Genomic DNA, 16,037 nt, shown 5'->3' with positions numbered 1-16,037 from the left:
GACTTCCATTATGCAAGATTAGCTGACATTATGCCACTAACCAAAGGAAGGCAACTGTGGCCATTATTCACATGTTTTGCTTCACTTCAGGTCACTTTTCTGTTGACTTCTTAACTCTTTCCTATCCCGTAACTAATGGTCAATTAAAAATGAGGTACAAATAAAAATATAAACAAAAGCAGACCATTGACCTCTGGATCATTTTAATTTGTCAGTAATAATAATCCACCATTGTCCAAAGAATGTATTTTATTTTACTCAGGAAAGTTAAATCTACACTAAGAGGAACTGATGATGATAATGAAATTATTATCAAGTTACCTATTAAAGTGCACACTACATTAAAAGCAAGAAAGGCACTGTTTAAATCAAAGCAAAAACCTGCTTATTTTATCATAAAGTATTCATTTACAGCTGTTTTAAGGCTGCTTAAATGACTTTTTAATAACTGTGGCAATCACTGGAATGTTCTGTTAAAAAAACATGTTTTCTTCTCTTCAAAGTGTCCTACAGTGGCACTTGACATTGTATCTATACATACCCTGTACATTAATTAAATTATCCCTCCTGGCCTGGAAATGAGACCTCAGAGAGGATAGGAAATGTTATTGTCAGTAATGACAGACACAGTGACAAACTCCACCAAAGTCATGTACGTTAGCTTTCACCATAGTATTCGGAGTGCATAACTGGAACCAGTCCTGGATACTGCACTCTACTGGTTGAGCACACTAAAGCCCACACACCAACTCACTAACAATGGACTAAACTAGAATGACCACATAACTTATCAGCACAACGTTTGGGTTGTGGGGACAGAAACTGTCATCATAGGACACAATTTTAACAGACTAGACATAGTCTATTAGACTATGGCCAACTAGCTTTCCACCAGTATTAAATAATTGATTAAATTGATAGTAATATAAAATTACAGCCACAGTGTCATTTTTAAAATAAAACTGGCATCTTATTTGTGCAGTCAATTTCTTTAAAGAATTTAATAAAGACATTTTGAAGGTTTGATGAACTAGTCCCCTTTAGCCAATTACATAAAGGAATTGGATGCTAATTAAAAAGAGAACACTGGTCACAGCAGTTATCTAAAATGAAGCTTGGACAGCCGCGTCCTAGGCTACAACTATGGTATATTTTTGACATGTGCCCATCAGCTTATTACATGGCCCAATGTAGTTAATCATCCTCCAAAAACAAATGCAGATATGTTAAAATGAACCACCTTTTAACAATAAAGTTAACATCATGGAAAACAATCATTCATTTTATCTCCCCTGAATGTAAGGGATACAAGGCAGTAACAAACCTTATGTGGCACCACTTCATTGTAAGGCACAAAAAAACATAAGAAAATTGACAAATGAGAGGAGACCATTGTTTGTTTAGCTAATAGCTAAGCTGTCCTAATACCTCATACAGATACTTTTTAAAAGTTGTCAGGGTTTCTGCTTCAACTACATGTCTCAGTAGTTTGGTCCATATTCCCACAACTCTTTAAGTAAATAAATGCTTCCTGGCTTCAGTCTTAAATACACTTCCCCTGAATTTCCACTGGTGTCCATGTGCACATGACTTGCCATTTAATCAAAAGAATTTGGCCTGATCTACTTTATCCTTTACGCCTTTGAGAATTTTCATGATCTGCATTAGGTCTCCATACAGTTTTTTCTACTCAAGACAAAAAGGTTTCATTTAGTGACTATGCTGGAGCAGGACATGTCCTTAAGTTCTGGGATGCACCTGGTTGCTCTCCTGTGCATGCAGCTTCAGGTGCTGCTGTGTCTTTCTTGTTGCATGGTGACCAGAACTGCACACAATGTACCAGCTGTGGACTCACTAGTGCATCATATAGTCTAAGTATATTGTCACTTTATTTGTATTTAACCATTTTTACAATATAACCTAAAGTTTTATTTGTCTTTTGAACTGCTTTTACACAGTGCTTAGAAATCAGAATGTTGTGTTAAAATAAAATCTGAAATGCTTTTTCAGAGATTGCTTTTTTGAAGGACAGTGTCTCCCATCTGGTATTTATAAATGACATTCCTTTTGACCATGTGTAGCACTTTGCACTTTTCTAATTCAAAATACATTTTCCAGGTATTGGCCCAGTTTTGAAGAAAAATCCTGATGAATTCAGTACAAGAAAAGGATAAGTTGAAGGACCGTGCTAAAAAACAATGTGTAGCAGTAACAACCTGGACAGGAGACCGCTTGGATTATTCTTTATTAGTTTTTTTGCATATAAAAAATTAAATCTGTCACCCATGACTCACAGAAATGTTTTATTCAACCATAATAGGGTACAGACCTATAAATGCTTGGGAGTGTAGCTGGATGATAAACTGGACTGGACTGCCAATACTGATGCTCTGTGCAAGAAAGGACAGAGCCAACTATACTTCCTTAGAAGGCTGGCATCCTTCAACATCTGTAATAAGATTCTGCAGATGTTCTACCAGACGGTTGTGGCGAGCGCCCTCTTCTACACGGTGGTGTGCTGGGGAGGCAGCATAAAGAAGAGGGATGCCTCACGTCTGGACAAACTGGTGAGGAAGGCAGGCTCTATTGTAGGCACGGAGCTGGACAGTTTGACATCTGTGGCGGAGAGACAGGTGCTGAGCAGGTTCCTGTCAATCATGGAGAATCCACTGCATCCACTGAACAGCATCATTTCCAGATAGAGGAGCAACTTCAGCAACAGACTGCTGTCACTGTCCTGCTCCACTGACAGACTGAGGAGATTGTTCCTCCCCCACACTATGCGACTCTTCAATTCCACGGGGGTAAACGTTAACACTATACAATGTTATTGACTGTTATACCTGCCTCTCCACCTTGCATTTTTTAACTTGCACTGCATTTTTATCACTCTTTAATTAATATTGTTTTTATCAGTATGATGCTGCTGGGGTATGTGAATTTCCCCTTGGGGATTAATAAAGTATCTATCTATCTATCTATCTATCTATCTATCTATCTATCTATCTATCTATCTATCTATCTATCTATCTATCTATCTATCTATCTATTAACACAAAAAACAAAGCTATTCTCAGTGGCATATTTATTGCTTTTCGATAATGGCGCCACAACAGATGATCAGTTCCAAATAACAAAAATACATTAAAACACATATGTTTAAGCACTAATATAGAAGTATATATTTATTGAACCATGTGGAAAATCTGTCTGTTTTCAGATCTTACCTTTTATACTCTTGGTTCCTCTTAATCTATGCTTTTACTGCAAGATTAACCAGTTGTATGTTCATATAATTATTGTTTCCACTACATTTGCTGTAGTCAAACAAATTATGTCATCTGCATACTGATATCACTGAGATTTACATCTGGTGTGTTTTACAGATACTTTATTCCTAGAAATATTCCTTTTTTTTACTGGCCTTTGCCATGTTTAATCAACTGTTGTGAAAAATGGTATACAGACAAAAATGCAATGTCTTCAATCACTTATAGCTTGCTCTTATCTTTTATTCATATAATGTAATGAACAGAATCTCTGCTTCTGTTGTACACCATAACTTCTGCCTATTTGTTACTTTAAATTGCATTTCAGCATATAATATGCAGCCATTTTGTCTATCTGGCCAAACAGTTTAAGAGCTAAAATGTAACCAATTGAACTGAATAAACGAAATAAAAAGAGCACAGCTTGTTATCAGCACAAAGACAGCTGGGAAAGACACTGAAATAAACAATACTTAAATCTAAGTTGTAATATTGTAATTATGCTGTTTAATGCTTTAACTAATTTACTAATTTCAAATAAACATACACAAATCTAATACCAGTAATAATACAGTCTTGAACTTTCAAATCTGTTTTTCCTAATTTAAAACTACACAAAAGACATCTCTGCCCTTTGGTATAATTTCTCATAGCATGGCTGTGCCATTTGTTTATTCTTCCATCCATTAACTGATCCCCATTTTTCTATGAGCACATGTATTTTTTTATTTTGTATTCATTAATTGCAAATATGCATTTTTTTCTCATGGGTTTTACTCAGTGATGCAAACTCAAACAGACATATTGCTGTGAATAGTTCACACAGCATTTACAGATTTTATTACTTGCACAAATACTTTATACTGAACGTTCTACAATATTTTTCTTGATATTTAAAGTGTTCTCTGTGCAATTATGTACTTCATTACTCTTAAATGTGTTGCTTTTAGTACACAACTATTGCTAGTATTGAAAAGCTACATTGTAAATAATACACTTTTGGTTTTTTCTTCTGGTGCAAAGAATCACAAATTGCAATAAATATGTCCGGACAAAATGAATTGGGGCTGTGACAAAAACATTGAGGGCGAAATGTTTCATTAAAGACAAAGTAAAATGTAAGGGGCAGGAATCAAAACAGGGACTCACCTCAGATATGCCTACCATCACATCACAATCACAACCTGCATGGTGTCGTTTCTTTATTGATGAACTGTACTCTAGCATATCATATGACTTACTATTTTGAAACTGTACCCTTGTTTCCAGCTTTTGTCAGGTTATCGTTAACAAACTTCACTGTAAATTTGAAGTGTGAAAAAATATTAATGTGTTTAGTTTAAATACAACTGGTGACATCAGTTTTTAATGATTTGTGGGTTTATGATTACTTACACCAAACCAAAGCTGTCTCCTAAAGGTGACAGTGGGGCAATGCCTAAACTTATATGTCAAAAACGTAACTTATGAAGCTTCACATACAACAGAAAAACAGTTTCAGGGAAGTTATGATGGCCATGCTTACAAACACAAATTGCAATAAAAACTCTATAGAAAACGTGGTCCCAACCCTTGGCAGCTTGCAGTCATTGAAAAACAGTGAGGGGAATCATTGATTAAAGAAAAATTAAATGTAATGGGTGTGAATCAAACACGGATGCCTTAGTTGAAACACAAGAGTACTAACAGTCACATCACTATCACAACCCACTTTTTATCTGTCAATAGAATCACACTGTAATATTTCTTGCTACTAGCACTAGCAGGATTTGCCAAGTCCTTACCAATTTATAGTCCAAGGACAACTCAAAAATTGTGTAGCTGCCTAAAAAACTACCCCAATATCTGACGCAGACAAAGTGACAGTGTTGGATTAGGTTTATTCTATTGAAGAGACGGTGTGTGGTCCCATTTGGATATTTGAGAATGATAGAAGAAGTATATACTATTAAAGGGGTGGAGTGGTGTTCGACCCCCCCTCTGAGATTTTTGAATGACAAAGTAGGTATAAATATATACTGACGTATGAAAAATGTAGGAATTAGGAGGAAGAGAAGGGTTGAAAAATAGACTAAAACAGTGTGTTAATATTTCAATAATTCAAGAATGCAGTATGGGTTCATAAAAAATAACATCTGGGTGATGGAATAATCTTCATTAATTCAAACATGAAACATAATGAATTTTTAAAAAAAAGAAAAACTAAGCCATGCTTTGTAATAGGTCCATTCTTTCATCCATTTTGAAACCCACTTAATTCAGTTCAAGTAACCAGTTAGATAGAACAGATTGAAATACCAACATGAAGTACATTCGTTTGAATATTTACTTGAAAGTACAATTTGTATCGCTATGAGATATTTAGTTAACTCTATACCAGTAAGAATCCAGACCAGTAAGAATCCAGTAAGAATACATGAATATTCTGCACGTATTTAGAGTAAGATTCTACCAATTTTTTAAAATTTTAGTAACATCTCAAAAAGATCAGTACAATTGACTGCTTTGGAATTGTGTTTTCTATTAGATGCTTCATTAAAGAGTGGCACAGTGGCTCAAAAATTAGCTTTGTTGTCTCAGAGCTCCAGAGACAGGAGTTCAATTTTAGACACTGTCACTATCTGAAAAGTTTGAATTCTCTTCCTCTATGTGTATAGGATTTCTTCTTGTACTCAAGATTCCACACAAGCTCATGTAATGCACCTCTAAACTGACCTACTTTAAGTGTATGTTTTTTTTTTGTTTTTGTCCAAAAGTGACTTATCTGATTTGGGACACTTATGTCTATCTGTTTAGCTAATGGGCAGAACAGTGTTACTGTGGTAAGCATTGCTGCCTAACAAATCTAGAGATTAGAGCTTGAATGCTGGCCAAGATACTGTCAGAACAGAGTGTGCATGTTATTCCCACGGTTATGTGAATTTTCTCAAGGTTGTCTGATGTTTCTCCCTCATTTAAAAGACATGCATAAGATTAATAGGCAATTCTAATTAGACAAGGTTCAAGTGAGTGTGAGTGTATGTGTGCTTTTCTCCCTATGCTTTACAGACTAGCCCTAAACTGCTGGGATAGCCTGTGCCTTTCTACGACTGTGTAATGCAAACAACTGGATCAGAAAATGGATAGATGGATAGATGTTCAGTAAAAATGATTAATATGCAAACTGTCTTTGTTCCATTATTACATGAAAAATTTAAAATAACTCGTTTTTTATCTTTAACCTATGTTTCATTCAAATGCTATCTACCATATTTTACTGTTAATTTAGTTTACCGTTTTTCAGTTTCAATTTTTTATTTTAACATTAACTTGTGACTACTGTAAAATGACCAAAGAAAACAAATAAAAAGCCCTTGACATATTCATAGTTTTGCCATAAATCTTTCTTTCTTAACAGCAAAATACACATAGCTTATCTTAATTGATTACCTTTCTGTGTTCAGCCTATTTAAAAAAGGACATGTTATAAAACAATTCCAGCCAAACAGTTAATTATTTACTACATCAGGAGAGTTATTATGGTTGTAATGTTATATGCATTTCCTCTGAATCACTGTACCAGGGAATTAAGACACAGTGCAAACAGTACATATAGATGTAAAATTAACAGTACAACTACAAAATACTAGTTACATCATTTTGACTGGAATCTAATGAATATATTTTAAACATCCATCCATCCATTTTCCAACCCGCTGAATCCGAACACAGGGTCACGGGGGTCTGCTGGAGCCAATCCCAGCCAACACAGGGCACAAGGCAGGAACCAATCCTGGGCAGGGTGCCAACCCACCGCAGGACACACACACAAACACACCCACACACCAAGCACACACTAGGGCCAATTTAGAATCTCCAATCCACCTAACCTGCATGTCTTTGGACTGTGGGAGGAAACCGGAGCGCCCGGAGGAAACCCACGCAGACACGGGGAGAACATGCAAACTCCACGCAGGGAGGACCCGGGAATCGAACCCAGGTCCCCAGGTGTCCCAACTGCGAGGCAGCAGCGCTACCCACTGCGCCACCGTGCCACCCATTTTAAACATTAACGGATAAAAAGATATATTAAATAAAGCCATTGGAAGATTCAGAATAGAAACATTAGTACATCAGGTAAACCGATTTACTATTTATTAAAACAAAGTGATATATTTTACCAGATACTTCTTGATCATTGCACCACAGAGCAGTGACATGTTGTACACTTATTGAAAAGGCAAGTAAGGATTTCACTGTATACATGATAATACTACTACAATTAGTAACTGTTATAAATGATTATTGTGAAAAAAATAATCCAATTATGACAGCAGAGTTGAAAAATACACTTTACAAATTTGTTCTTAGAGGTAGATTGGATTCTCCTGTGATTGCAGTGTGTTCTGTTAACACCATACATGCATAAGAGTAGGGCTATATCTTTATTCTTAGATCTGATTAATATTACAGTGCTTTTTAAATTACTGTTCTGCCAATATGTACCAAGAAGACACTTTCACAACCACACAACACTTAACTGAAGAGGTTTTTAGACTACAATTTTGAATAGATATGATATACAAAATAAACTTCTTTCTAGTATGCAGTTTTAAGGTGTTTGATGTGAAGCCTTTCCCATGGACACTAGTATTAATTTAATTAACTGGACCCAAAAAAGTATATTAAAAATTGTAATATTGTATAGTGGAATGGTGTGGCATTTTATTATTAAATGATAGCTAAAATGGTGTGCAGGAATTTCATAACTGTCCTGCAATAATCATAACTAGGACTATAAGGTGCAAACATATAACTCCTCTTCTTACATTTGTACACTGACTTACTGTTCTCGGCCAGTTTCAAACACCACCTTCTTAGGTATAAAGCTATCAACTGTGCCAGCTTTTACACTGTAGAACCAATTAATGTTCATATTCCAAAGCATACTGTAAACATCAACCAAGATGCGATTCTTCCTCGTTGCCATTTTCATCATTCACTTTAAATAAGAAAGATTCCTCTCAGTTTAGCTTGTGATACTTTAGATGATTGAGAACTCCAGTCCTTGAGCCACAAATTTTGGGACTGCAAGGGCAGTAGACTTCCACAGATCTGGGTTCTCTTACTCATTTTGCCCCAGGTTTTGTGGAAGGTAGCCTAAACTAAGGAGTTCAAGATACTGTATAATGAATTGCTATGATAATAATACAAATAATAAAAATCACAGCAGCTTACGAAATATGTGGGCTGTTTGAGGAGGGCGATTTTCTGAAACCTTAGCTGCATTTGCTTTTTCAGGCAATTCATCACGGTGTTTCTGAAGGATGCTTCCAATAGTTCCAAGAGCTCCAGTCATGACTGAAATCACACAATCCTTACACATACAGTAAATGAAGCCTCTGTCTCTAGGTTTTTTGTATTTGTTTAGCTTTTCTACATGCTTAAGAACTAGGGTGTTGCACCGTGTTAGGCATTACGAAGGTAGTGAGAAGTCAAGCAAAATGACACCTTCTACTGGCTAACTAAAAATATTACAATATGCAAGCTTTCGAAGCAACTCAGGCTCCTTCTTCAGTTGCCTCAAAAGCTTGCATATTGTAATAATTTTAGTTAGCCAATAAAAGGGGTCATTTTGCTTGACTTCTCACTACATGCTTAAGAGAAACTCTTTTGTTATCTGGAATAGCAGGCTTGACATTAGGCATAGATTAGTATAATAATAGAGTATAGCAATTGGTCAATTCACTCTGGTGGCATGATCAATGTTCATGGTCAAGTTGAGCATGATGGTGATGTTTTCTGTCTCAATATTTTTTTCAGGCTGGTAATAATATCTGTAGTCAAGCACTGGCAGGTTAGGCTCTCCAAGCATTGACTAGAGCAGGAAGCTAGCTATCCATCTGTACCAATGTGTGTATTTTTTCATTGCTGACCACCAATCAATAACATGACTAACTTGACTATATATATATATATATACAGTAATCCCTCCTCCATCGCGGGGTTTGCGTTCCAGAGCCACCCGCGAAATAAGAAAATCCGCGAAGTAGAAACCATATGTTTATATGGTTATTTTTATATTGTCATGCTTGGGTCACAGATTTGCGCAGAAACACAGGAGGTTGTAGAGAGACAGGAACGTTATTCAAACACTGCAAACAAACATTTGTCTCTTTTTCAAAAGTTTAAACTGTGCTCCATGACAAGACAGAGATGACAGTTCTGTCTCACAATTAAAAGAATGCAAACATATCTTCCTCTTCAAAGGAGTGCGTGTCAGGAGCACAGAATGTCACATAGATAGAGAAAACAATCTCTAACAAACAAATCAATAGGGCTGTTTGGCTTTTAAGTATGCGAAGCACCGAGGCACAAAGCTGTTGAAGGCAGCAGCTCACACCCCCTCCGTCAGGAGCAGGGAGAGAGAGAGAGAGAGACAGAGAGACAGAGTTTGTTTTTCAGTCAAAAATCAATACGTGCCCTTCGAGCTTTTAAGTATGCGAAGCACCGTGCAGCATGTCACTTCAGGAAGCAGCTGCACAAAAGATAGCAACGTGAAGATAATCTTTCAACATTTTTAGACGAGCGTCCGTATCGTCTAGGTGTGCGAACAGCCCCCCTGCTCAATCCCCATACGTCAGGATCAGAGAAAGTCAGAGCAAGAGAGAGAGAAGAGTAAGCAATCTAGCTTCTCAGCCATCTGCCAATAGCATCCCTTGTATGAAATCAACTGGGCAAACCAACTGAGGAAGCATGTACCAGAAATTAAAAGACCCATTGTCCGCAGAAATCCGCGAACCAGCAAAAAATCCGCGATATATATTTAAATATGCTTACATATAAAATCCGCAATGGAGTGAAGCCGCGAAAGGCGAACCGATCATGCTGAATGATCTCACAGGCAGCATAATGTTCTCCATGGCTTCTCCAGACCCTTTCAAGTCTGTCACATGTGCTCAGGGTGAACCTGCTCTAATCTGTGAAAAGCACAGGGTACCAGTGGTGGACCTGTCAATTCTGGTATTCTATGGCAAATGTCAATCGAGCTCCACGGTCCCTGGCAGTGATCACAGGGCCCACTAGAGGATGTCGGACCCTCAGGCCACCCTCATGAAGTCTGTTTCTGATTGTTTGGTCAGGGACATTCACACCAGTGGCCTGCTGGACGTCATTCTGTTGGGCTCTGGCAGTGCTCATCCTGTTCCTCCTTGCCCAAAGGAGCAGATACCGGTCCTGCTGATGGGTTAAAGACCTTCTATGGCCCTGTCCAGCTCTCCTAGAGTAAATGCCTGTCTCCTGGAATCCATGCCCTTGAGACTGTGCTGGGAGAAACAACAAACCTTCGGGCAATGGCACGTACTGATGTGCCATCCTGGAGAAGTTGGACTGTGCAACCTCTGTAGGGTCCAGGTATTGCCTCATGCTACCAGTAGTGACACTGACTGTAGCCAAATGCAAAACCAGTGAAAAAAACAGTCAGAAAAGATGAGGAAGGAAAATGTCAGTGGCCTCCACCTGTTAAACCATTCCTGTTTTGGGGGTTGTTGCCCCTCTAGTGCACCTATTGTTAACTTCATTAACACCAAAGCAGCTCAAACTGATTAACAACCCCCTCGGCTACTTAACTGACCAGATCAATAGCCCAGAAGTTTCATTGACCTGATGCTATATTCTGATTAAAAAGTGTTCCTTTAATTTTTTTGAGCAATTTCTATATATATATATAAAATGAAGTTATTGTAGGGCTGGTTATTTCCACACTGAAAAGGTGGAAGCTATTTTATGAGCAATTACCTGTCATTTAGGTGTTTGATGACAATGTCTCCTTAAGCAGGCAAACAATGATGAAATGTGTAATATAAGTAATAACTGTTTAAAGTGGTGGCATGCTACTGATCTTTAGGTAGCAATAATTATAAATCTGAGTACAGTACTGTTTTTCTTCTTGGAAAAATGTTTTGCCATATAAAATGGTATGCTTACTGTATGTTATTGTTAAATATAAACCAGGATGTTAAGCACCTTGACTCAAAGACAGGTTATTGTTAATCTGTCCAAATATAATTATCAAAGAATAATGTCATATTGATAACACTGAATACAGTTATATCTAACAAACCTGATATAATGTAAAATTTACCCCTGGACATTTTTATAGAAGTTTAATTTTTGGCACCTTTTTCAGAAATAACATTTTTTCCAAAAAAATAATAATTTTATAGAAATCATGACCATAGCCGGCAGGGAATCAGACAGGGAACAGGCGCAGGAAGCAGGCAGGGAAGCTGAACATAATAATGTTGACAGCTCAAATTGTACTGAACAGTTCATTTTTGATAATGGTGCTTGAAAATGAGAAAAAACAAAGATAAAACTGGTAACAGTTCTTCTCTAATCTTCAGTAACAATTGTGAAAGAAAATTTAATTGCTTGCAAGCTACTAAGGACTAAAAGCTGTCTAATTATAATGGCAGGTTATTCATATAGGCGTCTGTCATAAGATAAGGTGAAGTAAGCTGAACTTGGGTAACTTCCTTTTTTAGGAACTTGTCTGTTAGACACAGGAAAGATGACCTTTCCTTCTTTGGGGGCCCCTCTTGACACGTACACAAAAAAGAAACGGTTGGCCGATTTGATGAAATGCTTAGATGTTGTTTCATAAGTAAGGTGGAGGGAGGAAAATGAATATTAAAAGCCGATTGAAACCAGGAAACTTGGCTCTTCCGTTTTGCAAAGCATGAATCCATGTACTACTCATCTGTGACTGAATAAATACTGATTGACTGAACTATTCCTGTCTTCCTTGGGGGTTGCTTCCACACCATCATGATAAAGGATTAAAACCACATTCATTTAGCACTGCACACAAACACAACCACTTATACATACTGTATTAAAGTCTGTCATTTTTCTTCTAGATTAATTATGGCAACCTTCTACTAGGGCGTTTCCATTTTCTCCATTCAATTATAGTCTAATGTTATTATTGTTCTCCCCTGGGATGGATGGAGACCTTGTATTAGGAAACAATGGCATCAATAGAAACAAACTCTAGTATTAGACCACCAATTAATTCTGCCACATTAATGCACACCAGCATTAACGCAATGAAGAATGTCAGTGGAAAAGTAAAGTGGTCAGTTGGCTTAGGACAAGAAATCATTGACTTTGCATCTTTCCAAAGAAGGAAACCCTCAGATTTTTAATTTACTTATTGTTGTTTTATTTTGCTACTTTGTATTGCCAGCTGATGTTACCTTATCTTATGTGAATGCTCGGGTGCCTCAAGAACTTGTAAGTAAGACTACAAGAACCTATAGCATCTATAATTGTCTATGTACACAATGTACAGATATGTAAAGTTTGTAAAGAATTATTAACATGCAATTTTTGCTCTACTGTAACAGTATTATGTTTACAAATGTATGAAGTGATCTATGTAAGAACAGATCATTTAAAACTGAATAACATGAAGAGGCAAGTAAGAAATTAATTGTACATGTGACAATGCTACTGCTAATAATAATAATTACAGTATAATGAATAAAACATGTACATTTACTTCTCTTTACTTTATCAAACTTAAATAGACCTTTGACACATAATCTCTACAATAAATAGCATTACCACAATATTCCAGAATTGTTAAATCATGTACAAGCAAATGATGGCTGCACCATTATTTTATTTTATTACAGTATACTTCTGCTTCAGCACAATGGCACAGCGGTTAATATCACCTGCTCACAGCTCAAAGAGACTTGACTAAACCTTAACCTGATTAACTGTCAGAATTAATCTTATATACTCATCATGTGCCCACATTTGCTGTCTGTGCTGTAGGACTTCAGTTTTCCTCCCACATCCCAAAGACGTCCAAGTTAAGTTGATTAGTAATTTCTATAACAGCATGTGTGCTGTCAGAAAGGTCTCTGCTTGCTAGTGATGATATATTGGAATGTGCTGCTTAAAGAAAGGACTGAGTAACTCAGAATGCAACATTTTACAGTAATATTTATAGGTAAGGGTCATTTAGAGTTTATCCCGCATCATACAGATTCATACTGCATGTTAGAGTAATTGACAATTCTAAAAGGGCCCCATGTGGGTGTTAATGTTGGCAGAACTGCAACGGACTGGTGCCTAGTCTAGAGTTCATTTCAGCCTTGTATGAGATGCTGCTAGGAAAAGGTTTGGCCTCAAGTGACAGAATCGCATTAAGCTATATTCAGAATGTTATGGTACTTTTTAAAGTGCAGGCACAAGAAGCAGGCAGGGAAGTTGAACATAATAATGTTGACAGCTCAAACTGTTCTGAGACAGTTCATATTTGATAACGGTGCTTGAAAATGAGAAAAAAAAAGATTAAAGGTGTAAAAATTATATTTTACATTAGTCAAAATCATAGTGATAAACAAAGGATAGGACACTATAATTTTAAAAGTAAACTTACATGTGTTTTCAATAAAATCAGCAGAGCTGCTTCACTCACATCTTGTCAGGAGCTCATTGATACCTTGCTTGTGTTGCCGTCTGGAAAAGTGTACCCACTCCCCAAGACAGTGAATGAGACTGGAAAAGACAATAAAACAAAGTTAGACTGTGAAAAATATGTAAGTTTATCTGTTTGTAGCTAAAATCCAAATCTTATATCATTAACAGGTATTTTTTCCAGGATTTGAACACTTATGTCACTTGGCAGCATTCTCTTGTAAATCCAAATACTATAAATTTTAAGTCCTTTTAAAATGTTTCTTGTCCTATTTTTCTTCACTTTTTTGGTTTCTACTATTTTTATGCCTTTAGACATGCTTTGAACCTTGTCTGTCCCTTAACAGGTTAAACTGTAATTTTTTTAAATCTGCAAATTCATTTTTTACCCCAACTTTTATAACAGTAATTTTTACCTCTTTCTTTCTACACCATCCATCATTTTGTGAACCTATTTTTTCACAGGTCTTAATCTCATAAAAATAATTTTAATCATTAATAGATATTTTATTTGCATTCAAGAATAAAATAAAAATATAATTGTAATGTTTACATCAAAGAATATTTAATTACAAACTTGAAAAGAAATATAATTAAAATTTAACAAATTACAAAATGTATTCATGTATATTGTACAATAATGTTCTAAATCATTTTAACATGAAAAAGTTTAGTTAATCTAACAATTTCAAACATACAGTTTATGTAAAGAAAAAATACACATTCATTAAAGTGTCTGTCATTTAATAATTTGTTTGATCCAAAACTTTGTTTGGTGGCCCATCATTTGTACACTTTCTCTTGTGCATGTCTATGAATCATCCTGGAGTATTATGGCATCACAATGACATCCTATTGTCTCTGGTAGATTCTTTACCTGTTCTAGATATCCTCATGAAATCTTTCACCCTGCTGTTCAGGGTAAAATTCCACTTGCGAATCCAAAAATTGAACTTCCTTAAACTTTATAATTTGATTCTTTATTGTTACCTAAAAACTTACATATTACTTACAGCATTTAAATGATATTCAAGCCTCATTTTCAAGGTTGTTTATCACACCATCATATTTAGCATCAGAAATCACTTTTCTAATATCAGGTCTGGCAAAAATGCTCTCTTTAATTTAGCTTCACACAAACCCATAAACTATTATTACAAATGCATAAAACAGGCTCCATTTTAGATAGGGCTTTGAGAAACTGATTCTTTAAACCAACCTTAATATGAAGCAGTGGTGGCAGCATTTTATCAGGATCCATCATGCTAAATCTGATAATATTTTTGCACCAAGCTGTAGGTTTCTTCAAGCTGGGCATTCCTTCTGAACCAAAAGAAAATTCTTGGCTATGCTATCCCACTCAATCCCAATTTTGGAAGACCTGACTGTCCCGACATAGAAATCAAAGTTGCTTATTGTAGTTAATTACTGCTAAGAAAATAACTTTTCCTTCAAACATAGACTTTAATATTAAAGAATTTAAAATTCAAACAAGTTAACACCAAAATAAAACATTGTTTAATTAATGAAAGAAAAAAAATACAACAAAGAATAATTGACAGGAAAAAATACATTTTGAAAAAAAATGTTACTTGACTTGACTTGAATTCAATGTCCAAAATATATAAAAATCAAACAAAATAATCAAAACATTTTATAAAAAATGTTTTCCTATGTTACTGGTTCATTGGGGGCAAAGTTTCCTATCAATAAAACAGTGGAAACCTGCCCTGGAGGGAATGCCAACAGAATGCAGGGCACACTTGTTCCTTCCCACAGGTGCATGAACAATTGGGAGGTGCTAATTAACCTAACATACCTATAAACATGTAGAAGAAATCACAGAAATTGGAAAACTAACACGAGAAGAACATGCCAGCCGCACAAAGACTCTGGTCATTGGTATATAGTGCTAACCTAGCACTCACACCTGCACTAGTCACTTATTATATCCAACAACTTTACATCAGAACAAACTCATTTAGGCAGTTTTATTTCCTGGATATCTTTACACACAGGACTATTATTTTTCCCGGGTTACACTTCTTTTTCAAGCACCAATTGTCTTATTTTAGGTGTTTCTCAGTGTCTGGAAAACGAAGGTTGTTTGACGTAATTAACTGGTACCTGTAAAGATGCTAGTATCGTTAAGTATACGACACTTTTTCGTTTCCCCAAACAGGATGCTTATTTTAGCGGTGCTGCCATATTATGTGTCATACTGAAAAGGGTCACTTCATCGTGATAAAATAGAGAAATCATTCGCACTTGAGCGAATTTAAAAGGCAGCGTGAC

The 16,037-nt window shown here is 36.1% G+C and overlaps 1 protein-coding gene across 1 annotated transcript in view; it reads right to left on the bottom strand.

Moving 5' to 3' along the window:
• pde6a (phosphodiesterase 6A, cGMP-specific, rod, alpha) overlaps positions 1 to 16,037 on the bottom strand; it is a 101,681-nt gene that overhangs the window by 84,840 nt on the left and 804 nt on the right. The window contains exon 2 of the mRNA XM_051933837.1: positions 13,744 to 13,823. The gene's annotated coding sequence lies outside the window, so the exon portion shown is untranslated. The remainder of the gene's footprint in view (positions 1 to 13,743; positions 13,824 to 16,037) is intronic.

The sequence above is a fragment of the Erpetoichthys calabaricus genome, chromosome 11 (genome assembly GCF_900747795.2).
Source record: "Erpetoichthys calabaricus chromosome 11, fErpCal1.3, whole genome shotgun sequence".
NCBI lineage: Eukaryota > Metazoa > Chordata > Cladistia > Polypteriformes > Polypteridae > Erpetoichthys > Erpetoichthys calabaricus.
This window is presented reverse-complemented; position numbering and strand designations above follow the sequence as displayed.